The sequence below is a fragment of the Eleutherodactylus coqui genome, chromosome 3, assembly GCF_035609145.1.
Source record: "Eleutherodactylus coqui strain aEleCoq1 chromosome 3, aEleCoq1.hap1, whole genome shotgun sequence".
In the NCBI taxonomy this organism is placed as follows: Eukaryota; Metazoa; Chordata; class Amphibia; order Anura; family Eleutherodactylidae; genus Eleutherodactylus; species Eleutherodactylus coqui.
The window spans coordinates 215,043,941-215,070,283 of NC_089839.1; positions in this window are offsets into that span (position 1 = coordinate 215,043,941).

Sequence of the window (26,343 nt, forward strand, 5' to 3'; positions counted from 1 at the left end):
CCCCGCTCACCATCTGGGTAGACTCCTCAAAGTTTCCAAGGACCTGGCAGATGTCTGCCAACCAGGCCCACTCTTCTGTAAAGAATTGAGGAGGCTGACTCCCACTACGCCGCCCATGTTGGAGTTGGTATTTCACTATAGCTCTACGCTGCTCATAGAGCCTGGCCAACATGTGGAGCGTAGAGTTCCACCATGTGGGCACGTTGCACAGCAGTCAGTGCACTGGCAGATTAAACCGATGTTGCAGGGTCCGCAGGGTGGCAGCGTCCGTCTTGGAGTTGCGGAAATATGCGCTGACCCGGCGCACCTTTCCGAGCAGGTATGAGAAGTGTGGGTAGCTTTTCAGAAAGCGCTGAACCACCAAATTAAAGACATGGGCCAGGCATGGCACGTGCGTGAGGCTGCCGAGCTGCAGAGCCTCCACCAGGTTACGGCCGTTGTCACACACGACCATGCCCGGTTGGAGGCTCAGCGGCGCAAGCCAGCGGTCGGTCTGCTCTGTCAGACCCTGCACCAGTTCGTGGGCCATGGGCCTCTTCTCTCCTAAGCTGAGTAGTTTCAGCACGGCCTGCTGACGCTTGCCCACTGCTGTGCTGCCACGACGCGCGACACCGACTGCTGGCGACGTGCTGCTGCTGACACATCTTGATTGCGAGACAGAGGTTGCGGAGGAGGAGGAGGGTGCTTTAGTGGAGGAAGCATACACCGCCGCAGATACCACCACCGAGCTGGGGCCCGCAATTCTGGGGGTGGGTAGGACGTGAGCAGTCCCAGGCTCTGACTCTGTCCCAGCCTCCACTAAATTCACCCAATGTGCCGTCAGGGAGATGTAGTGGCCCTGCCCGCCTGTGCTTGTCCACGTGTCCGTTGTTAAGTGGACCTTGGCAGTAACCGCGTTGGTGAGGGCGCGTACAATGTTGCGGGAGACGTGGTCGTGCAGGGCTGGGACGGCACATCGGGAAAAGTAGTGGCGACTGGGAACTGAGTAGCGCGGGGCCGCCGCCGCCATCATAGTTTTGAAGGACTCCGTTTCCACAACCCTATACGGCAGCATCTCAAGGCTGATAAATTTGGCTATGTGGACGGTTAACGCTTGAGCGTGCGGGTGCGTGGTGGCGTACTTGCGCTTGCGCTCCAACACTTGCGCTAGCGACGGCTGGACGGTGCGGTGCGAGACATTGGTGGATGGGGCTGAGGACAGCGGAGGTGAGGGTGTGGGTGCAGGCCAGGAGACGGTAGTGCCAGTGTCCTGAGAGGGGGGTTGGATCTCAGTGGCAGGTTGGGGCACAGGGGGAGAGGCAGCGGTGCAAACCAGAGGCGGTGAACGGCCTTCGTCCCACCTTGTGGGGTGCTTGGCCATCATATGTCTGCGCATGCTGGTGGTGTTGAGGCTGTTGGTGGTGGCTCCCCGGCTGATCTTGGCGCGACAAAGGTTGCACACCACTGTTCGTCGGTCGTCAGGCGTCTCTGTAAAAAACTGCCAGACCTTTGAGCACCTCGGCCTCTGCAGGGTGGCATGGCGCGAGGGTGCGCTTTGGGAAACAGTTGGTGGATTATTCGGTCTGGCCCTGCCTCTACCCCTGGACACCGCACTGCCTCTTGCAACCTGCCCTGCTGCTGCCCTTGCCTCCCCCTCTGAAGACCTGTCCTGTGTAGGCGTTGCACACCAGGTGGGGCCAGTCACCTCATCGTCCTGCTGCTCTTCCTCCGAATCCTCTGTGCGCTCCTCCCTCGCACTTACTGCCCTTGCTACTACCTCACTGCAAGACAACTGTGTCTCATCCTCATCGTCCTCCTCACCCACTGAAAGGTCTTGAGACAGTTGCCGGAAGTCCCCAGCCTCATCCCCTGGACCCCGGGAACTTTCGAATGGTTGGGCATCAGTGACGATAAACTCCTCTGCTTGGAGAGGGACCACTGCTGCCCAATCTGAGCAGGGGCCCGAGAACAGTTCCTGGGAGTCCTCCCGCTCCTGAGCATGTGTCATTGTAGTGGAGTGAGGAGGCTGGGAGGAAGAAGGAGTAGCAGCCAGAGGATTTGGATTTGCAGCACTGGACGGCGCAGAACTGTGGGTGGATGATAGCTTGCTCGAAGCACTTTCTGCCATCCAGGACAGGACCTGCTCACACTGCTCATTTTCTAATAAAGGTCTCCGGCGTGGACCCATTAATTGGGCGATGAATGTGGGGATGCCAGAAACGTGCCTCTCTCCTAATCGCGCAGCAGTCTGCTGCGATACACCTTGATCAGGAGCTCGGCCTGTGCCCACACCCTCACTTGGGCCTACGCGTCCTCGGCCACGTCCACGTCCTCTAGGCTTACCCCTACCCCTCAGCATGCAGTATTACCAGTGATTTCCCAGGCAGGAAATAAATTGGCACAAGACTGCAGGACAAATACAATTTTTCCCTTTTTTTGAAAGGGAGGGCACACTGACTATATTCAATTAGATAAGATATGTGTTTCATAGAAATGCAGTTATATGAAGTGCAGCAGAGCGGTGACTTTTCCCAGGCAGGAAATAAATTGGCGCAAGACTGCAGGACAAATACAATTTTTCCCTTTTTTGGAAACGGAGGGCCCACTGACTATATTCAATCAGATAAGATATGTGTTCCACAAAAATGCAGTTATATGAAGTGCAGCAGAGTGGTGACTTTTCCCAGGCAGGAAATAAATTGGCGCAAGACTGCAGGACAAATACAATTTTTCCCTTTTTTGGAAACGGAGGGCCCACTGACTATATTCAATCAGATAAGATATGTGTTCCACAGAAATGCAGTTATATGAAGTGCAGCAGAGTGGTGACTTTTCCCAGGCAGGAAATAAATTGGCGCAAGACTGCAGGACAAATACAATTTTTCCCTTTTTTGGAAACGGAGGGCCCACTGACTATATTCAATCAGATAAGATATGTGTTCCACAGAAATGCAGTTATATGAAGTGCAGCAGAGCGGTGACTTTTCCCAGGCAGGAAATAAATTGGCGCAAGACTGCAGGACAAATACAATTTTTCCCTTTTTTTTGAAAGGGAGGGCACACTGACTGTATTCAATCAGATAAGATATGTGTTCCACAGAAATGCAGTTATATGAAGTGCAGCAGAGCCGTGACTTTTCCCAGGCAGGAAATAAATTGGCGCAAGACTGCAGGACAAATACAATTTTTCCCTTTTTTTTGAAAGGGAGGGCCCACTGACTATATTCAATCAATAAAATATGTCTTCTGGCCCTGCCTACACAATTCTCTCCCTGTAGTATTACTGCAGGGCGCAATGCTCTGCAGACAGCCGATTTTGAAAAGAAAAAAATATGCAACACTGCTAACAGCAGCCTGCACAGTACTGCACACGGATAGATGTGGCCCTAAGAAGGACTGTTGGGGTTCTTGAAGCCTACACTCACTCCTAACACTCTCCCTACCTAACCACCACTTCTGTCCCTGGACTATTACTGCAGGGCGCAATGCTCTGCAGACAGCCGATTTTGAAAAAAAAAAATTGTGCAACACTGCTAACAGCACCCTCCACAGTACTGCACACGGATAGATGTGGCCCTGAGAAGGACCGTTGGGGTTCTTGAAGCCTACACTCACTCCTAACACTCTCCCCACAGCAGCACCAGCAGCAGCACTTTCCCTCAGCTAACTCACAACGCATCTGAGGCGAGCCGCAGGAGGGGCCGACTTTTATACTCGGGTGACATCTGATCTCCCCAGCCACTCACAGCAGGGGGGTGGTTTAGGGCTTGAACGTCACAGGGGGAAGTTGTAATGCCTTCCCTGTCTTTCAATTGGCCAGAAAAGCGCGCTAACGTCTCAGAGAGGAAACTGAAAGTAACCAGAACACCGCGTGGTGCTCGTTAAGAGTAACGAGCATCCCGAACACCCTAATATTCGCCCGAGTATCAAGCTCGGACGAGTACGTTCGCTCATCACTAGTAGTGACGTAACGTTAACTACCTAGCAGGGAATGCCGAGCTATTGCAGAGACTGCGCATGTGCTCTGTCTCTCTGCAATAGTATATAAACTCTTGCAACGAGACAGCGAAGAATCGGTTAGACAAATAGAGAGCAAGCGACACTCAAGCTTGATAAAGACCACGCAAGTTGGTCGAAATGTTGTTTTAGTGGACCGAATAACAATACATCTACAGATGTGATTTTCTACCAAGAAGTGTCCTGAGTAGTGCTTGTTCTCTACTTGACTTGACGATTACTGGTGAATTCCTTGGAGTCAGAGCCCGGATGACAAGCATACATCTATCCAGCTTCTCCTCTGACTGTGGATGGATGTTCATGGTGTCGATAATTACATTCATTTAAAAAGAATCGGCTGGCTGGAGGTGAGGTGACCTGGGGGACTGCAAGAGCCAGAAAAAGATCAACGAGAAGAAGATGCAGTAAGTAGGCTGCCTGGGGAGGAATGGGTAAGCATTGATTTTTTTTCTAGTGACAGATCCTCTTTAACTAAATATTCACAGTGCAGGCAAAAAAGTAAAGGCCCGTTTACACGCAATACTATCACTCAAAATTCGTTCAAACAAGTGAAAATGGGTGATAATCGTTACATGTAAATGCTGCCATCATGCACTTTTTGTCTGAACAATGATTTTAAGTTGAGAGAGATATTGAATCTCTCAACAGACTGCATGCTGTGTTGTCCACAGGAGCCAGGGATTACATTGTATTCTGCTGGCAGCCCTGGAGAGAGCGATACAGCTCTGTCTACAGCTGGGAGTGTGAGTAATCACATGCTGGGCTTTGCAAACAGCTCCTGGAGGCCCCTTTACATGCAAATGAATATGATAAAGTGTTAATGGACATAAATATCCATTAACACTTTGTGCAAAAAGATCACCAAAACTTCCAATCGTTTGAAAAACTATCTTGCCCTGTAAATGGGCCGTAAGTGAGCCTCTGTGACTTTTTCAAGACCTAATTGGCAAAAAGAGTTTTAATAAAAAGGTTTTCTGTCATTAAAAAGAAAAAATATTTATACTTACCTATTTCTTCTCTGTCAGTCTACTTATAAGATCTTCATCTCCTTGATCTCCTGTCTCCTGCAGTCCAGGGGGGTCATCTCACCTTCAGCTGCCTGATTCCTCTGCTTCCTGTGATGATGCGTACATTCACAGGCAGTCTGGTTCCTGCCAGCCAATGTACGCTACATCACAGGTGGAGTGCCAAGCTTCTGCATAGACTGCTCATGCATGTAATCTCGGCAATAGATCAGGAATCCTTCCTAGCCAGTGAAGCCTATGTCACAGTCACGTGACCTTCACTGAAGAATGTGAGGATTACCGGCTTTATAACAAACCGATCTGGCTGGAGGAGACATGAGCCTGGTGATTGCAGAAGGTAAGCAAGGAGAAGATGCTGTAAAAAGACTGCCTGTGGAGGAATAGGTGAGTATAGATTTTTTTTAATGAGAAAACCCCTTTAAGGAAAGGAGATGGAAGTGTGAGTTAAACAGGTGCCTTGCCCATTAATTAAAAGTGCACAAAGCCTTTTCAAGAAAGACTGGTTAATGCAAGCAACTTTCAGAAGATCTCACAATACATGACACAGAGACACAAAAGGTTGAAAAAGCTGCAAAAAATTGTTAAGTAACTTGTTGTGTGATAGACATGATGATTAGTTAGTATAAAATGTCTATCGATTTGTACAAAACTAGACGTATTATGTGTGTTTTGTGACTTCAGCCTAATGTGGAACTCTGCTGCATAAGGAAAGAGTTACATCACAGTGTTATGTTACTGCTTATGTGTTCATCTTGAGTGTTTTCCCAGTCCTCCCCATCCCCCACACAGGATCTTCTTCAACAAAGAGATATCTACTTTCACTTTCAGTTTTAAGCACATGTTTGTAAGACAAAGACTTGCTTATACATTGGACTTGAGAGAAGGTGGGCAGGAAGGAGGGGGAATTCTATATGATTCGACAAATGAGAATCCTATATGTTACTGATGTAATTTGTTGCACGCCCATTTTATGCTTTACAATAAAAGGGGCTGTCTGGGTGTTTCTGCCCAGAGAGCCATTTTGGATATGAGGCTGATAGCTTGTGTCTAATCTGCTCGATGATGTGTGCACACTGTACAATTTGGAAGCTACAAAATACCCCAAAACCTCCTGGAGAAAACCGTAATCCAGATCAGTGTCGTCCCTGGGTGCGCGGGTGGATCTGTGAAGTCACAGCCTGGAACGTATAGAGACCGGCAGATAGCATGCGGAACTCAGGGGCCCAAAATCTACAGAACACGGTAAGATTGCTTTATCTACCTGTGTCAAACTGATTTCTAACTGCTAAATCTGCCTGTATCTGATCCAGACTGGACCTTCACTGAAAGACAGGTAATAACTCTAGTTCTGTCCACCCGAAAAACCACCATGTTACCTGTCTAGGGGTATTTTGTATGCTGTGGCTGTTGTGTCTGAGACGGTTAAACATTGTGTATACAAGACCAAGAGATAAATTCTGTGAGGGTTAATGTGTCAGAAGGGCGGACTCGGCTGTTTAAGTCTGAGGGAGCACGCCGGGGAGACACTTGCTCCTAGGTAACTAGTGTGAGGTTAAGATTTATGATACGCGGGAATTTACCTTTATGATTGAGCGTGTTAAGTTCTCATATGTTAAAAGGTATATACGTGGAGAAGTATAGCTGTGGTGTGACGGCTGAAGCTTCCAGAAACTCTTGGTCATTGAAAGTAATCGTCAGTCTATGTGTATAGCTAAAATGTCCTGTAAAGGTAGATGAGATATATACCTTGAGCCGTTGTGGGTATCCAGTAATCCCGTCTGTTTGGTATTATAGGAAGAATGTGCAGTGTTTATTATTGGGGGGAGGGGTGCTGATAAGAGAGTGGACTGAAGTTAAACCACTGAGAGCATTTCTCAATTAACCCTTCCGTTCCCTTTGTCTTGTATTTTGTGGAATTAATGTGCATTGTAATCTGAGTGGGAAAGAGAGGTTACATTGGAAGGATTTGAAGAAAGCAGATTTTACAAGAGAAACACTACTGTGTCCAGAAACTTCGAATAGGTTAGAATAAGCAGGCAGAATAGAATGAGAGATCAGTACAGGATGTTTTGGAATATGCAAAACATGTAGAAAATGTTATACAAAGAGAAGGATCCGGAAAAGTTGCAGAAAGAAATGTCAGGTCATGGACAGATAAGCAGAAATGAGTATGGACAGATAAGATAGACTGTAGAAAGTTTTCAGAAGATGAGCAGGAAGCCTAGCAGAAAGAAAGGCGTTTTTAGCTAGTTTTTTGGTATAACGTAGATAAGAGATTCAAGAGGAGAAAGCATGTAGTGGGGTATGTGTATTGCTAATGAACAATGTAATGCCTTTGTGTTGACTACAGCCCCTCCCTGTAATGGCGGCCGTGCTTGCAATGTTTACAACCCCACATAGTGTGACTCTGCAGCACTTCCCCCCCCATGTGCTCACTTTCAGGGTGTGTGATGTTACTTCCGGTACCTCCCCATCTGGGACAGGACCTGGCCCCGCCCCTTCCTCCTCCAGCGGCCATTTTGCCTCACCTGGGAGATCTGCTGCCCCTGGCCCCGACCCTTCCTCCGGCAGCAATTTTGCCTCACCTGGGAGATCTGTAGCCCCGCCCCTTTCTGCCTCTGGCAGCCATTTTGCTGCACTTGGGAGGCCTATATTCCCCAATGCCACTGTATCCAGTGCTAACATCATGATTGTCTGAAGTAAGGTTTTGTTTGACCAGACTTTCTTACGCTCCAAGATGTGGCCACTTTGGATGTGTGATAAGTTCAGGGAAACAAACCTTTGTGAAGATGCAGCTTGGGACATAGTAGATGACTAAGCTGGTTTATAGTGCATGGAAGATTGGAGTTGATGCATGGGGGCAGAGACCAGGAATACATGACAGGGGACGCTCTCTCATGTTCCCAGGGGCTCTGTTTTCCACTGCCCGCTTCTCCAATGGATGCTCAGACAGATGATGTTATGGAAGGCTCCTACAAACGAAATAATTTCCCTACAGTCACCCAGCAAACTTTTTCACGCAATTTGATGAAGTAATTTTACTTTTTATGTGAAGAAAGAGGGACTGAATTGCCCAGAGTAGGATGTTAATTCATCCGTATTCTTTAGTTTTTCTTTAAGTCTTTTGTATATTCTAGTGTCAGTCTACATTGAAGCATATAATTATATTCCGACAGGAGAGTAAAAGCTAAACACTGGCCATTCCCTGAAATACTATTACACTGGGTGACGTAAAATTTTACTTGTGTTGCGCCCCCTTGTGTTAAAAAATGCTAACTGCGACCTGAAAAAAAAAAAAAAATCTAAAGAATATTTTCGCTCAGACTTTGCTGCATACAATGTCACCTTGACCTACAAAGTGCTTGTTTTTATGCCTCTTGGTTTACTAGTTTGAACGCAATTACTCTTTTTTCCATTGAGTATTCCAGTTCAAAAGGGGGGAGGCATAGGTGATCTGGGTCATAGATGATCTAGGTGTTGTAGATCAGCTGTTGGGTTTTTAAAATAAATAAATAAATGGAATAAGATAACAAGATTCCGAGCCATGTGAAATAGAACATCAGCACGATTATTTAGTACTAATACAGTAAGAAACTGCAGATATGCAAACAGTTACCAGAACCTCTGTTGATAATGCATATGTTGAGCTTTTTGCAGATGGTACCAGGGTGAGGATTGATGACTCCACATCGGATATGCAGTGGTCACACAACAAGATGTCCTAGAAGCAGAAGCTCTGTCTCCGCATGTCCCAGTACAAAAATCGGAATTGAAGGCCCTCACTGAGACGTGTAGAGTGGCGAGAGGTAAGACGGCAACCCTTTACACTGACTCTTGGTATACATTTGGCATAGCTCATGATTACGGCCCAATATGGAAGGCCAGACAGTTTTTACCTTAGCAGGACAACCAATTGAGAATGGTGCAGCAGTACAGAGTCTCATGGAGGTCCTACTTCTACCTGACAAAGTTGAGAGTTCGCACCGATTCCTACATTGGAGAGGCGAGAGACGACACCCTCGCTGACAGCACAGCAAAGGCAGCGGCCCTCAAGCCGTGGAAGAAAGAAGAAAAGATACTGACGGCATGAGTCAGTGGTAAAAACTTTGGACATTGACAAAAATTTGGACTTTGATATGCTAAAGACTTTTACAGTTACAAGCCAGTAAGGAAGGAAAGAATAAATGGACTAATATGGGAGCAGCAGAAACAGGACAGCGTATGGTGAACAGTCAACAGCACTTGCCTACCACAGTTCCTGTATCTCATGATGGCCCAGCTGATGGACGGAAAGACCCACCTAGTAAAGCAGCAATGACGACGACGCTTGAAAGAGGATGGGCGACTTCTAGGTTCTCTGTAGCTGCTGCATCATTTGTCCAGTTTAGCATGATCTATGCCATAGGTGAGTCAGGGCAGAAGTAAATTTGCCACATCACACTTGCCTAGACCACTCTACCCATTTCAGGGATTGCAAATTGACTACGTTCAGCTCCCACTTGTTGGGAAGTATGAATACGTGCTTGTTGTTGTTGATGTCTTTGCAGGTTGGAGGCTGACCCTGTTACCAAGGCAAACAAGTAGGTAACCGCAAAGAAGCTCATGAACGAGGTAAACTGTGAATATGGGGTACCAGAAGTGATTCAGAGTCAGACAGAGGTATAAACTTCGCAGGTGAATGTAACATGTCATGTCTGCTCTGGGTGTATCCCAGGCCTTTTACATACTGTACCATCTTTAGAGTAGTGGAAAGGTGGAGAGACGTAGTGGCACACTAAAAAGTAAGATACTTAAAAATGACGCCACTTTGGAAAGACTGTCATCCAATAGCCTTATACAGTGTTAGATATGAACCCAGGGGGGATTATACATTATCTCCCTACGAGATTGTTTGGGCTAGCCCCAAGGCTAGGTCGTTACTATCCTCAGTAGTTACAATTACAATCTGATGTGTTGACTAAGTATGTGATTTCCGTTGTTAAAGAACTAACCAAAGCCTATGCACAGGTGTTCTCTTCCAGACTCAGAGGCAGACACTGGGACACATATCTTGCAGCCTGGGGATTGGGTGTGCGTCAAGACGTTCCTCAGGAAGCACCCTCCTGAGCCCCGATTTGATGGCCCCTACCAGGTGCTTCTGACTACTGCCACAGCTGTGAAACTAGCCGAAAGACTTACATGGATCCATGCTTCATACTGTAAGAAAGCTTCAGATCCGGGAGACCAGTCTTAGTTGTGCCAAAGACATTACTCTGGTTAGGGCTAGTGAGAGAGGAGGGTGGCAACTGGAATCCTTAGTCGGAAGAATATGAGGGTATGGTTACCTTCTAGTATAACTCGTCCAATGCTCAAGTAGCCGCATATTCCTTCGACTATTGTACTGTGGTCCCGTGTCTAGGTGCAAGATCCCACCGCAGGCCAGATTTAGCTCAGTCCAGCTGGTTATATGACTTACATACCCGGGGAATACAATATGTTTGTGCCACTGATAACGTCTGGGGAGAAGACTGCTGTTATTGGGGATTAGTGGGATGTAACACAGGAATAGACTGGTCCTATAAACCGCGAAGTGCCTTAAATAAGAAAGATAAGAGCGGGAAATCCCTAATTAGTCGTATAACCCTCCTTGAAAATAATAAGGACAGCAGTTATTGGAAGGCTGAACTTAGTATGTTGCTTGGTTTTAATGCGGTTTTTACATTAACCATGGGAGATCCAAGCCGGGGGACGGAGGGACTTATAGTCTGGGGACATACCGGTACGGGAGGACAGATCCCTTAGGGAAGTTTAAAATAAGGGATATGGTAGATGCACCCGAATGGAAGCCTTCACTTAGTCCCGTGCCCATAATTAACCCCCTCCGCCGTAAGATAAAGACCTTGACGAACATGATGATCATAGCCGGCCCTTCCTTTTGCGGACACCTTGACAGTAGCGACTGGCTACTCTGACCAGAATCTCTGATTGGAGTTGATGAGGTACGATGCTAACAGGAGCAACAAGTCTAACTGTTGTGTGTGCGGTAGTGCCCGACTACACTCGGGGATGGTCCCCCTGAATCTCCCTGTAGATGCTGAAGAGTGGTTTATTAGTCTCTTGACGAACATTTCCACTAATTACACTGTCCGTGAGAAGTGAAAGAAGGAATACTCTATAACTACTTAAAGGGGTTGTCCCGCGGCAGCAAGTGGGTCTATACACTTCTGTATGGCCATATTAATGCACTTTGTAATGTACATTGTGCATTAATTATGAGCCATACAGAAGTTATAAGAAGTTTTTCACTTACCTGCTCCGTTGCTAGCGTCCTCGTTTCCATGGAGCCATCTAATTTTCGGCGTCTAATGGCCAAATTAGACGCGCTTGCGCAGTCCGGGTCTTCTTCTTTCCTCAATGGGGCCGCTCGTGCAGGATGCCGACTCCGTGTAGCTCCGCCCCGTCACGTGCCGATTCCAGCCAATCAGGAGGCTGGAATCGGCAATGGACCGCACAGAAGCCCTGCGGTCCACCGAGGGAGAAGATCCCGGCGGCCATTTTCACCAGGTAAGTATGAAGACGCCGGACCGCCGGGATTCGGGTAAGTACTACCCGTTTTTTTTTTTTAACCCCTGCATCGGGGTTGTCTCGCGCCGAACTGGGGGGGGGGGGGGGGGTTGAAAAAAAAAAACCCGTTTCGGCGCGGGACAACCCCTTTAAGTGTTTTGCCAGGCAAATAGGCAGGGTGGAGGGAGATTTTTGGGGAACTCACCAATATTTCCCTTGTTTGAAAAAGATGGGGAGCCAGTTCCGATAATGCCAACCACATACGCTACCAAAGAAAAGGAGAAATGTACTAGTACTGCACCTGCCCCGATCTCCTAAGATGGATTGTCAGTGGAATTCCCATTTGCCTAGGGATAGTGCAGAAGACCTTAGGTTCCGGCGAGGGCACACCCTGTGGGGTGTTAACTTTTACAGATAGAGGGTATGGATGCCCGGAAATGAGCCCAGGGAATCCATGGCCTCCCTCTGAGGTGAGGTAGGGATCCCCCCCTCCTAGGAGTAGGGACTTACGGGCAGTGGGAAAACCCTGACGCAAGGGTGAGGCGACCTGGACGTGTTCACCATTAGGACTATCTCCAGGAGGGACATTGGTGTGGGTGAAGATTAGGGAGTCCCATGCCGTGCGTACCTGTGCACGCTACTAGTATTGTAACATTATGCTAGAGCGAGAAGAGAGACCCCTGGTGGTAGTTTTGATCTACACGTATACATTGACGTCATAGGATAGCCAAGGGGGGTACCTGACAAGTTTTAAAAAAATAGAGACCAAGTTAAAACTAGATTCGAGTCCATTTTCCTGATCATTATGGTAAATAAATGTTGACTGGATTAATTATGTTTATTATAATTAGCAGTGGTTTATAAATTATACTAGAGACGCCTTATAGGGACTAGTCGACCAATAGGACCTACCTCGACTATGACTTTTCAAAATAGAATGGCCTTAGATATGACTTTAGCTAAAAAGGGGAGTGTCTGTAAGATGATAGGGGAGACTTGTACCCACATCCTAGACGACACGTGACCAACGGGTAAAGACGCACTTGTCATTAAAGAAGCTGACCGCACTAACTAAAAAGAGCTAACTTTTGGGACCAGCACTCGCCATGGATAAGCGGGTGGTAAAGCATCCTGGCACAGACGGGCGTCGCTGTTGTATGTGAACTGATGGTTACCTTTTCTGTTCTAGTCTGCTGTGTTATCCCCTGTGTCAGAGAGACCTGTGAAACTGATGCTGGAAAAGCCTCTCCCACAATGAGTTTGCTGGATGCATCCCCAGAAGGAGTGGACAAGTCCTACACCCCCTTGAAGACTCTAAAACGAACCTTCAACGCGCTCCAGTTATAGGCTCATGCGCAGAGAACTGTGAAAATCAGATAGAGAGTTAGAGGATAGAAATTTTAAGGGGGGATTGTGATAGACATGATGATTAGTTAGTATAAAATGTCTATCGATTTGTACTAAACTAGACGTATTATGTGTGTTTTGTGACTTCAGCCTAATGTGAAACTCTGCTGCATAAGGAAAGAGTTAAATCACAGTGTTATGTTACTGCTTATGTGTTCATCTTGAGTGTTTTCCCAGTCCTCCCCATCCCCCACACAGAATCTTCTTCAACAAAGAGATATCTACTTTCGCTTTCAGTTTTAAGCACATGTTTGTAAGACAAAGACTTGCTTATACATTGGACTTGAGAGAAGGTGGGCAGGAAGGAGGGGGAATTCTATATGATCCGACAAATGAGAATCCTATATGTTACTGATGTAATTTGTTGCACGCCCATTTTATGCTTTACAATAAAAGGGGCTGTCTGGGTGTTTCTGCCCAGAGAGCCATTTTGGATATGAGGCTGATAGCTTGTGTCTAATCTGCTCGATGTGTGCACACTGTACAATTTGGAAGCTACAAAATACCCCAAAACCTCCTGGAGAAAACCGTAATCCAGATCAGTTGTACAGCAATCCATGGTTAGAGAAATTATGTACAAAAGAAAATTCATTTCAGTGGGTACAAAAAAATGAGACTTCAATGACAGCAATGGGTTTCGCAGTAGCAGGGGGAACACCTGGATAATTCTTTATTTCGTCACAGTGAGGGTTCTCAGGTAACTCTAAAACGTAACTTTTAATTACAGTCTTACATAAAAAGGATTCTGTTTAGTCAAAGTCCTAGCTTACAGACACACAAACAAAAAATGTTAAAATGTCTAACCCCTAGCAACTTCTGGGGAAAGAACAGCCAATGAGCCACCCTTGAAAAAAGTGTATAGTTACACAGTATCGGGAAATCAGGAATTCCCGATACTTCTGAAGTTTAATATCGTATACAACTTGAGACAGAGTATTTAAGTTTGGCTCAATGGAACTAGCTAGATTGTTCCCATCATAGTGAACAGATAGTACAGCTATTCAATGAAGATGAATGCTGTCAATTTCATCAACAGGCCGTGGTTGTGTCTCTTGGTTGGGATGAGATACACTTTTTACGGCTAGTCGAAGAAGAAAAAAATGTTTTTAAAGCTGACAATCGTCAATCATTATGGCTCAACATGGCGTTCTTATAAGCCAATGTATAGCCACAAAGTGCAGTGCATCAACTGCTGAAAAAATGCTTAACTGGGTTCGACGCGTTTCCGCTACGATAAACGCAGCCTCATCAGGAACCATCAATTATGGATCAATAAGTCAGCTATAAAGAGATCGGTAAGTCCCGAAAACGAGACTCACCCCTCTTTAAATAGAAGGAAAGTGGACTGTTCTACCAATTAATGAGAACAAATAAGTCCGCTTCCTGACAGAAAATAAAACTGCAGGATTGGAGATTGAAAGGTAAGTCCCAAGGTGGGGAGATACCCTGCATTCACTCAGAGGAGATAGACGATCCTATCACTAGGTTAGAAAAGATAAGCCCAGTTTCCCCCAGAAAAGATTTTTCAGGAACAAAATAAAAAAATGGCAGCAACCAGCCTCAGTGGTAGGCAGGTAGCTATGAATGAGCTCTGTGTCAGGTTAGGTTCTTATAGTGGTGTAAACCCTCCCTTTCTTGGGGGTATGTAGCCTTGCAGCCAATGAGCTTCAATTCAGTCTATAACTCCGCCTCCCAAGGGCGGAGGGACCACTGGCCAGGCACAGCATCCTATTTAAGCCATCAATAAAGAAATACAGCACATCATTCTTTACAGTAGCATCCCGCTCCTCCAAGCATACCAAGAAGCCTTAAACGCTCTCCTTAACATGTGCCCTGGAGTGTAAATCAGTGTCTCCGTCTGTATCTAGGTCACATGACTCATCCCGGTCATGTGACCCAGTGATGTCATCTTGCCAGGTCCTGTTTCTCCCAGCAATCCGGCTGAGCGACAGAGGAGTAAACTCCATGGTCAATTAAAGGATAACTAAGGCTGAAGAATGATTTCTTAGTCTATGCAGTTAGGTTATAAAGGTCCCTGCAATATGTGGGAGTGTAAATCAGTGTCTCCTTCTGTATCTAGAAGGTCACGTGACTCATCACGGTCATGTGACCCAGTGATGTCATCTTGCCAGGTCCTGTTTCTCCCAGCAATCCGGCTGAGCGACAGAGAAGTAAACTCCATGGTCAATTAAAGGATAACTAAGGCTGAAGAATGATTTCTTAGTCTATGCAGTTAGGTTATAAAGGTCCCTGCAATATGTGGGAGTGTAAATCAGTGTCTCCTTCTGTATCTAGAAGGTCACATGACTCATCCCGGTCATGTGACCCAGTGATGTCTTTTTTTTATTCCTCTATGGACTTGCAGTATTGGAATCTTCGGTCATGCAATCAGGCATAGCTTCTCCAATAGAGAATCCTCCTCCTATAACAGAGAGCAAGCGGAGAGCAGGATCGTAATGTCCTTATTAACTGCTGTTTACATAATTTTATTACTGTTAAATCCCAAAAAGGCTGCTCAGTGCCTCATCTCGGTTCCTCAGCTCATTCAGTAGTTTGATGAATGCTATATGTATTTATATCATTAAATGATACATATTATGGATGAGAGAGCGGTAGCAGAACGTTTATAAGGGACAGGATGCTTCGATAATAGTAGCTGGCAATGAACGCCACATCCTTGAGGAATAATGTCGGAGAAATCTTCAGCATCAGTTTAACAGATATTGAGTCTGGATCTGATGAGGATGCGGTATCTTCGTTTAGATATATGATGGCTTTTAGAAATAAGGAAAGGGAGAAAGGGGAGTTTATATAACATGGGCAGAGAATCAAATGGCTGAATATTGATATGCTGGCAGAGAATTACGGATGGTAATTTGAAGAAGGAATTACAGGTAAGTGTAGTGATTAGAACAATTGTTGGTTCTTAGATGAAGCTTGAAAATGATAGCGTTTCATTGAGCCCTTTGGGCTGTACACAGTCTATACGAAACGTCCATTGTGCCTCTTTTTGTAGTAATCTTTTGTCAAGATCGCCGCGACGTCCAAAGCTCTTTATGGATTCGACTCCCTGGAATTTTAACAAGTCGGGATTTCCATGATGAAAGTCCCTCATGTGGATAGCCACGGGGGTTTTTTCCCCCCGTCTGATGTTTCCCACATGTGCCAATATTCGTCGTCTAAACTCCTGTTTCGTTTTCCCAATGTAGTTCTTTTTGCATGGACAGCTTGCCATATAGACAAGAAAGGAGGTTCGACAATTGATGAATTCTCTAAGGTTATAGGATCTGCTGGTACTCGCACTGATGATTTTATCTCCTTTTTGAATATTTGCGCAGGCATGACAATGGGAGCACGGAAATGTTCCCATAGGTTTAAAGCCGTTTAACCATGTGTCCGGATGAGGCGTTTGTAGGTGACTTTTCACTACCCTGTCCCTAATGTTTCTACCCCTCCTGAATGTTAACTGGGGTGTACTGGGTAGGATAGTTTTTAGGTCCGGATCATCCTGGAGAATCCCCCAGTGTTTCAAAAGAAGTTCTCGCATAAATGGAACTCCTGTGTCAAATGTGGAAATAATGCGAATTTGCTCATCTATTTTTTTGCTTTTAGGTATCAGCAGGGATGATCTGTTCTGTGTAGTAGAGAACCGGTATGCCTTATCCACGGCATTGCTTGGGTAACCTCTATCCGCGAATCTTTTCTTTAAATGATTACTTTGATGTTGGAAGTCTTTCTCTTCGGAACAGTTCCGTTTAAGTCTCAAGAACTGGCCCTTGGGGATTGCACTTCTCAAAGAGTAGGGGTGGGCACTTTCCCATGCAAGTAAGCTATTTGAGGCAGTGGGCTTCCTGAACAGAGTAGATTGTAAATATCCATTGGGGGTTTTGATAATCTGAATGTCTAGAAACGTAATTGATTCAGATTGTACTTCCATGGTGAGTTTTAGATTTATGGAGTTCTGATTTAATGCATCCACAAACTCAATAAAGGAATCCTTAGTGCCTGACCACAGGACGAGAATGTCATCTATATATCTAAGCCACATAATGGCTTTCTCAGTCCATTGTGAGTATTGATCTGTGAACACCATCTGAGCCTCCCACCAGCCCAGGAACAAATTTGCGTAAGATGGGGCGCAGGGGCTCCCCATCGCGGTGCCCCTGAGCTGGTGGAAGAGATGGTTGTTGAACAGAAAGTAATTCTTTGTTAGAACAAATGTCAACAGATCAATCACAAATTGATTGTGGCGATTGAAGGTTGTGCCTCTCTGTTTCAGGAAATAGCCCACTGCCTCAGTTCCGATTTCGTGAGAGATGGAGCTATAAAGACCCTCAACGTCCAAGCTTGCAAGTAGGGTATCCGGTTCGACATGTATCCCGTCTATCAATCTCAAAACGTCCGTTGTGTCACGTACGTAAGATGGTAACGCAGTGACAAAGGGACGTAAAATTCGGTCAATGTAGATCCCACAATTCTGGGTCATATTATCTAGACCGGAAACAATGGGCCTACCTTTAAGGGGGGGAAAACCCTTGTGAACCTTAGGTAGGCTGTAAAAGGTGGAGATCTTAGGGTGAATGGGTACTAAGTATTCAAATTCTGTGGAGTCGATGCATCCCCAAGTTTTAGCTGTTTGTAGAATTTGCATCAATTCCTTCCCAAAGAGATCTGTAGGGTCCGATGTTAGTTTTCTGTATGTCGCCCTATCATTGAGAATATTCTCACACATACTGACATATTGTTCCCTGTCTAGTACCACGACATTACCCCCCTTGTCGGAGGGTTTTATTATTAGATCATCGTTTTTTTCTAAAGACTCCAGAGCTCTTAATTCTTCAGTTGTGAGGTTATTACGTATACGCTCTGGGACTGGAATTTCTTTAATCTCATTTAGAATTATTTTCTCAAATATATCGATGTATGTGGAGGTATTGGGGGGAGGGTTCTTAGTACTTTTTTTCTTTAGTTCCGTAAATGGACCTATCCCTTCTGCTTTCCCTTGATCTCTTTCTAGCGAAACCAGGGCATCATGGCCCGGAAGGTCCTGAGGTTCTAGACCCAGTTCGTTGGCTTTAACTCGGTTCTGTACCGCAAAGAATTTTCGCCATCTTAGCTTGCGAAGAAAGAGAGCTATGTCTTTCGTCCAGGCAAACCGATCAAATCGGCTTGCCGGGACGAAAGACAGGCCTCTCTCTAGCACCGAAACCTGGTGCGTGGTCAAACTGTGTGTGGAGAGGTTAATGACCTTCATTTTATCTTCAGTTACTGTTGCACCCATAGGTGCATTGGGGACCTGTTCTTTTGTTTTCGTTTTATCACCTGGGGAGTCACTACTCACATCTCTTGTAATCCCTTCAATGGTGAGAGTAGGGGGAGTCTCTTGTGTCAGTGAAGTGGTCTCATTTATTTGGTCACCTTGGGATGTTACACTTAAGTTCCCAGTGTCTTGTGTGATTCTGGGGACCGGATCTTCAGTCACAAGAAGAAACTCATTTATTTTTAAAGGTGATTTATTAGCACATGTATCACCTATAGGATCAGATACTCCATGATTATTGACGGGATTTATCAGTGATTGCTTGGATCCCTCCTTTCTCTCATGAAGTATTGTCCTATTGGTTGTGCCAAAAAGTTTGTGTTTCTTGTCACTGATTGTCTTCCCCTGCCTCGAACCCGCCCCCTCGGACGGCCTCTGCCTACGCCTAAAAAATGACTCCTATTCAGGTGTGATGAACTATTTTCACCTTCTGATACTTCAGCCTCTGAAGAACTAATGTCCGTCCCTGATTTTAAATCAGGACCCCTATATATCCTATTTTCTCTGAAGTCCTGAAGGTCCCTCATAAAGTATCTATGTTTCTTCTCTTTGAGATATGTCACATACTTATCAATGCTCTCCTGCAATTGTTTCTCTTTAGTAGGGAACTCGGGATCATTAGTAAATGTTTTAGCCGTGTCGATGGCGTCATTGAGTATCTTGGAGTTTTTTTCTAGACTCGCTTTTTCTTCTTCTAGTAGTATCTGGATAAGTCTAAGAGATGATTCTGTATTAGCCTTATCCCATTTCTGCATAAATTCCGTAGTGCGACATTTGAGGGGCGGGAGCAGAGGAGAACGAAGACCTCGAGGCACAATCTGATGTTCCAGATATTTGGACAGCCCCTGAACCTCCCACCAATTGCGTGTGTACTCTTTGTACACTGTGGTTAGATGTTTAAAACACATTTTCAGATTCGTGTGATTGTGTTGCGGATTAAATTCCCTGTCTGAGACTTCAATGACAGCAATGGAGCATTTTGGATTTATCACAGATTTGATGCAATTTCAGTGCCAAATCCACTGCAAATATCTGCAGTGTGAACAGGTTAGAGGTGGGTGTCCTGCTAAGATCTCTCCAAGAGCATAATGGGTAATCCTAAAAGTGGTGACAAAGAAGCCACGGGTAACAGCAAAAGGCCTACAGAAGATTCTAGATTCTAAATAAACTCTGTCCATGTGTCCACTAATAGAAAACCAAGTGAACACAATTAATATTAATGGAGGGACACCATGAGGGAAGCCGCTGTTATCCAAATAAACACTGTGACCTATCTAGTTTTCCTGAGACACCTGGATGCTCCACAATGGTTCTGGGAAAATGTTCTATGGAAAGAGAAGACAAAACTGGAACTTTGTAGCAAAAATACCCAATGCTATTTCTGGAGGAAAAAGAACCCACACCCCGACACCTGAACCTCATCCCAGCTGCGACACATGGTGGAGAGGGCATCAGTGTTTGGGGCTGCTTTTACTGCCTCGGGGCCTGGACTCTTAAGCACACATGCACGAAAATAGGTCCTGCTCTATTTTCCTGCATTTTGCTCAGCAAAAGTGCTATAGATGTCTATGGCAGGTGCGAAAATACACAAGGGAAGGGTGTGACACTGAGCAAAACACAGGAAAAAAAGACAGCTGGACCTTATTAGGCTTAAATAGCCATTAAATTCACTCGTGTGTGAATTGGCCTTGTGCATAAAAATTACAGTTATATGTGCAGAAGCACAAGCAACACGCCGATTATGATCCTCCTCAAACCTCGTTGATGCACAAATACACAGCACAAACTTTCGTGTGATGCCTCCATTACCGAAAGAATCTGGGCTGTGAAGTCATAGAGGGGTCTGTTCTGGGGTTTGCATTTCAGGGGGTCTGGTCCTTAAATACCATTTACTGACATCAAACTGTGACCAATGACTCTGCCGCTCCTCCGTTGTATATGATTTGTGCTTAACTAAGCTATTATTAACTAAGCTATTAATATGAGCAAAATGACAAAAACCATTTTACAGCTGTCAAAGGTATTTGGAATGATATAGAATTCTATAACAGACTTCATGTATCAAAAGGGTTTAGATAAAGAGACGTGATGATGCAGGCTGTGATGACCAAAGTTCTGATTTTGTATCTAGTGCTAGGGATATAAGTTGTGAGATCTGATTGTGTAGTGGCCCAGAACTAATAGGGCCCCTCCAAAATGTCTGCTATATGTTGTCTGTATTGTCTTGTACATTGTCTTGGAATGGGGAATAAATCATCAGAATCTGTATTAGAGTTTGCAGGAATGAAAGGGTTAATGTCTGCAAATGAGCTGTCTGTCTGCTGTAAATGTATCATTTTATGTTGTGAGTTTGGAAGTCATGTGACCATGCTTCATATAGGTGTTTGCAAAGATTATGTGCAAGTCTGTCTGCAAAGAGTGAGTTTAGGAAAGTCAGTGTTGGTGTTTGCAAGAGGAGTTGGCAGGAGCCAGAGTTATTTGGACCCCCACAGACACTGAATGGTCTGCGTGTGGAATAATGGAGGAGGCCGAGCGATGGCCTAAAAGTTACCCTGGGACTACTACCCCTAGAAGTTCTACAGAATGAGCGGATGAGAGGAGATCACCATGCAGCGCTGAGTGCTGCCTTTGAGAGTGAGTGTTGACCGGTAGAGAGGTGGAAGAGAGAGGAAAGGAGTTTTGGCCAGGAGCGGAGTCACACAAATCACTAAGACTGTGGGCCGGATATTCATCCTGTGATTTCCTCCCTGTCGCACCATCAGCTGCATCTGCACCAATGACTTGTTTTGGCCCATGTACCTGTTGAACTGTTCTGTTTGGATTTACAAGTAAAGTAAGGCCTCCTTCCCACGAACGGATTTCCGCCGCGTAATTCGCTGTAACCAGCGGGAGATAGCGTGAAAAAACGCTTTCCCGCCCACCGCCGAGCGTCATATGACGCCAAATGACGCGGTCCGGCCGCGTCACGTGACACGGCCGGCCGTGCACGTGACACGGCTGGTGACGCGAGGGCGGTGGGCGGTGACGGGCGGTGACGCGCGGCGGTGGGCGGGGAAGCGATTTCACGCTATCTCCCGCAGGTAAGTATAGGGGCTCTGGGGGGCGCCGTGACGGGCTTCACAGCGGAATATTACGCTGCGGAGCCCGTCACGCTCGTGGGAAGGAGGCCTAACACTGCCATCCATTCTTGGCTTTGTTTCAAACTACCCCCTGTGCGTTTGGACTATTATTCCATCATCCGGATTCACCGCAGAGGAAGGAATGTTGGCGTATGCCCATGACAACGAGTTGTAAGTTAAAACCGCACCGCAGTTTCCAGTGACTTCCTCCCTGTAGTAACTTGGACAGGTCCTGTGCTAGCCTTACAGGGGAGGAGATGGTAGGGCCACCGTGACAAGTGACAACTCTATCCCTGCCATCTCCTTGGCTGTGGGCTCACTCCTCGCATGCTGCAATTCTTCTGGGCGCCTTGAACACTTTCTCTCCAGCAGTATTTTACAAGACCTCTTGTATCTCAATTGGTTTAGTTGTCTTTGTGCAAGAGCGCCCTATAGAAACATACAGCTGCACACTACGTATGCTCTTACCCACAAACTACATCCGTGTTTCTAAAGGCCCATTTATACTGGGCAACTGTCGGCTACGTTCTGCAGGAGCGATTGACATCACCGCTAGTTGTTCGCGCTCCTGCAGAACGTTTAGACAGGTAGATCATCATTGAGAATCGTTCTCTCGTCATTAACTCCTCGCTCAGTGCTTCCCATTCTATGTGTAATAGAATGTGATTGGTGACTTCTGTAAGGTCCTTGAAGGTAATATAGCTGCAACCTCTGAACTACATTTTGGCTGCCCTGGAAGTTTATTGTTTGGGCTTAGTTATCCGGTTAAGTGTACATTATTAGCTGTGAATGCAAAAGCCTTTACAGCTATAAATGTAAGCCTAATAGGAAAACTAACCCCTACCCCTCCATGGCAGGCAAAAAGCATTTAAGAGGCTGCAGCTGTTCCTGGCCTCCGTCAGTGCAGCGTCTGTCTATTGATTTGTACCCGCTATGGCGGCTGTGAGCTGCGTCCCCGTCTGCAGTAGCCCCGGTGACTCACCGAGCGTCCTGCGGTTTGCCCCACTGGTGCTTCAGTCTCTTCTGCAGCACAGCATGATCCGCCCCAGCGGCGCTCATCAGCCCTCACATCGACCGCTGGTTCTGTCTGCAGGCTTCCCCACCTCCCCCCCCCACTGCATCAGGTGGCCCAGTGGCGCTGAGATGTACCGGCTGGTCTGTCCGCTGCCTTCTTTCCCCACTGCATCAGGTGGCCCTGTGCTGCTCTGCAGGGTTCCCATCAGCAGAGCAACGCGTCTGTCGGCTGCCTTCTCCCGCACAGCATGAGGAGCCTAACGGCAGACAGTGGGGCACAAGTTTCTCCCCAACAACATCAGCTGCCGATCGACTAACAGCGGGGCCGGTAAAGGGGACTGCAGGTGGCACTGTACAGGCCCCGGGAACACTCACAGTGGGGCCGCAAAGGGGACATGGTAAGGGGAGATGGGCGGCCACAGACAGCAGTGCTGGCCGCCCATAGGAGCAATTACTGCAGGAGACCTCAGTGCCAGGACCTGTGAGGCTCAGGGAGGGGAGCATGCCGTGCAGCCAATCACTACGAGGGGGCATCACTGACCTGTCAAGCAGCCACAATCTTGTCTCCACCCCTACTTCCTGGTGGTAACAAGATACAATAATACCAGAGTATATTGCATAGCTGCAGCACTGAATGGCTTACTGTCTGGAAATGTATCTTTTGTTTGTTATATGACCTTGTCCCATAAATGTGTTTTCAAGGTGTATGATTGAGGGAGAAGGAGTGAAGTTCTGAGTCTGGAGAGCGCTCTGAGTTGTTTTGTGGAGTTCTGTGGTGGTTGTTGGAGTTTTCGTCTGCAGGAGAGGGAAGTCTGGCTGCATGCAGATACTTTCAACCTGCATGTGGTGAAGATGGAAAAGGCTGAGATTTGGCCTTTTCCCTGGGACCAATATCCCCAGGAGTTCCACTGAATGACTGAATTGTTGGAGTCCGCCATGCAGACCTAAAGTCTTCAGGAGTGAGTGAGTGACCGTTAGAGAGTTTGTGCCTTTCTAAGGAGTATTTTTCTAGGAGCGGTGCTACACAGATAACATGGACTGTGGGCCCGGTGTCATCCTGAGTTTGCCTCCCTGTCCTTACCACTCACCGGCAGCTGTATCAGAAGCTTGGTGCTGGGCTCTTGTGCCAGGGGGGGTGTTTGCTCGGATAACAACCTGGTACTTGTTGTAACACCAAGTACCGAAGAAACCTCAGCTTTCCGGTGCTTAACCCCTGTGCAAGTCACAGTCAGTGTGATTGCGGCATCTAAATGGCTGACAGAGGGAGGGGGCTCCCTCTGTCACTTATCGGACCCCTGTGATGTGAACCTGAGGTTCTGATGGGTTGGTGAATATAGCCTCTGGGTCTGCCAGCTGCCAGGTGGCCTATGAAGTTCAGTCTCTTGGCTGAGCTTTATACTGTGTTTCTCCAATAATAAAAAAATATAAGACCTCCCCCCAAAATAAGCCATAGCTAAACTACATGAAAAAAAAACTGTGTATCAGTCCCTTGCATTGGGCTGTGGTGCTGCTGCAGGCTTCTGTGTACCCCTGAACGCCAACAGAGCATTCGCTTTCTGGTAGCGGGGCTTGAGTACCCCGCCTTTAGCAAGCGATTGCTTTGATTGGTTGATCGAGCACCATGTCAGCCAATGAGAAGCAGCACTCAATTAACCAATCACAGCCATTCAATGATGTGATTGAATGGTTAATCGAGTGCTGGCTCTGACTGGCTGACGCGGCATTCGATGATCCAATCAGAGCAATGGTTTGCTGGAGGCGGGGTATTCATGCCCCGCCACCAGGAAGAGAATGTTCTGTCGGCGATCAGGAGTACACAGAGGCCTGCTGCAGTTCAGCGCGAGGGACCCAAATGCTGTCTACTAGGTGAGTATTATAAGCCTTCCCTCAAAATTAAGACACTGTGCCTCTTTTGGGGCAAAAATAATATAAGACAGTGTCTTTTTTCCAGGAAAACACGGTAGCTTTCTAATACACTACTATACTGATGTATTACAGCTTATTAGAAAAATTTATATAAGATGCTGATAATTAAGTTCCCTTACGATCCACAATTCAGTCAGCCCATAGACAATCATTAGGCATCCGCAGTTAATTGAATACCTGAAAAACGGGATTTTTTTCTTACCGATAATTCCCTTTCTGGAAGACATCATGACAGCATACGCTGGAGGTTGCTCACCTGCTGACCTGAAGGGACAGGAAGAGGCAGAGTATAAAAAGAACCTCCCCTCCACCAACACCAGTGCGTTCCAAATGACCACAGTGACCAGCTATTTAACCAGAAGGTGTGTTTTTATTGACATCACACACCTCAGAAAACAAAGTCAAAGCATACACATTACCTCATGTGATGGACAAACTAGGGTAACCATGTTGGTAAGGGGGGGAAAAAAGCCCATATGCTGTCATGATGTCTTCCAGAAAGGGAATTATCGGTTAGAAAAAATTCCCGTTTTCCCCATGACATCATGACAGCATACGCTGGAGGAATACCAAATAAGTGGCATGGGCTTTTTAGGGAGGGATTACGGCTTGGAGCACCTTCCTACCGAAGGATGCGTCCTGACTATATTTAAAGTCCAGCCTATAATGTTTAATGAAAGTATGGCCTGAAGTCCATGTGGCTGCGTTACAGATTTGCTCAATCGACGCGTGCGCTCTCTCTGCCCAAGAGGATGCCACCGCTCTCGTTGAGTGGGCCTTCAATCCTTCTGGAGGGGGGATGCCCTTGGCCTTGTAAGCCTCCTGGATGGCTCTCCTGAGCCACCTGGCGATCGCATCTTTAGAAGCGGCCTTTTCTTTGGCCTGCCCCTGAAATTGAACGAAAAGTTTGTCAGACTTCCTGAAACTTTCCGTTGCCTCAAGGTACGCTAGTACCGCTCTTTTGACGTCTATATTATGGAGCTTTTGTTCTTTTCCATTTTTGAAATTTTGGCAAAAGGCTGGAATAACTATTGGTTGGCCCTTGTGGAAATCTGACAATACTTTAGGCTGGAAGGACGGGTCTAAAAAAAAACCTATTTTGTCTGGGTGGATAGTCATATATGGGGCCCTTCGTGAGAGGGCCTGGATTTCCCCCACGCGTCTGGCCGACGTAACTGCCACAAGCAGGGCTACCTTGTACGTCAGCCAGGCGATGGATAGATCCGTAATCGGTTCGAATGGGGGGGGGGGGGGTCGCAGAAGGCCTAAAGGACTATGGTCAGATCCCAGGGTGGTGCCGTGGGCCGTGTGAATGGATGTAATCTGCTCGCCCCTCTAAGAAATCTCCTAATCCACCCGTGCTCCGCCAGCGCGAGATCGAAGAATGCCCCCAAGGCCGCAATTTGGACTTTGAGGGTATTCGGACTCAAACCTTTATCCAGGCCCGCCTGGAGAAAATCTAAGATTTTACGAACGTCTGGCTGGTCCAGCTGCTGGATGTCCTGGCCTAACCACTCCGAAAATTTTTTCCAGACTTTGGAGTAGATTTTGTGTGTCGAGGGTTTAAGACTCTCGCTAATGGTGGAAATAACATTAGGGGAAAGACCCTTCCCTAGGAACTTTACCCGCTCAAGCTCCAGGCCGTAAGCCTGAACTTGTGAACTTCCGGGTAAAGAAGAGGGCCCTGCGACAGTAGGTCCGGTCTTGTTGGAAGGTGGAAGGGCTCTCCCACTGACAGGGATCTCAGGAGGGGGAACCACGGTCTTTTGGGCCAATATGGTGCTACAAAAATTACTGTTAGGGTTGACTGCAGTAATTTCCTTAGCAGGAGCGGGATTAGTGGTAGAGGGGGAAAGGCATATGCTAGGTCCCAATCCCAGGGGTGAGAGAGAGCGTCCATGCCCAAGGACTGTTTCTCTGCGCCTCTGGAAAAGAAAAGCCGGCATTTGGTGTTTGCGCTTGACGCAAAGAGGTCTACTTCTGGTACCCCCCA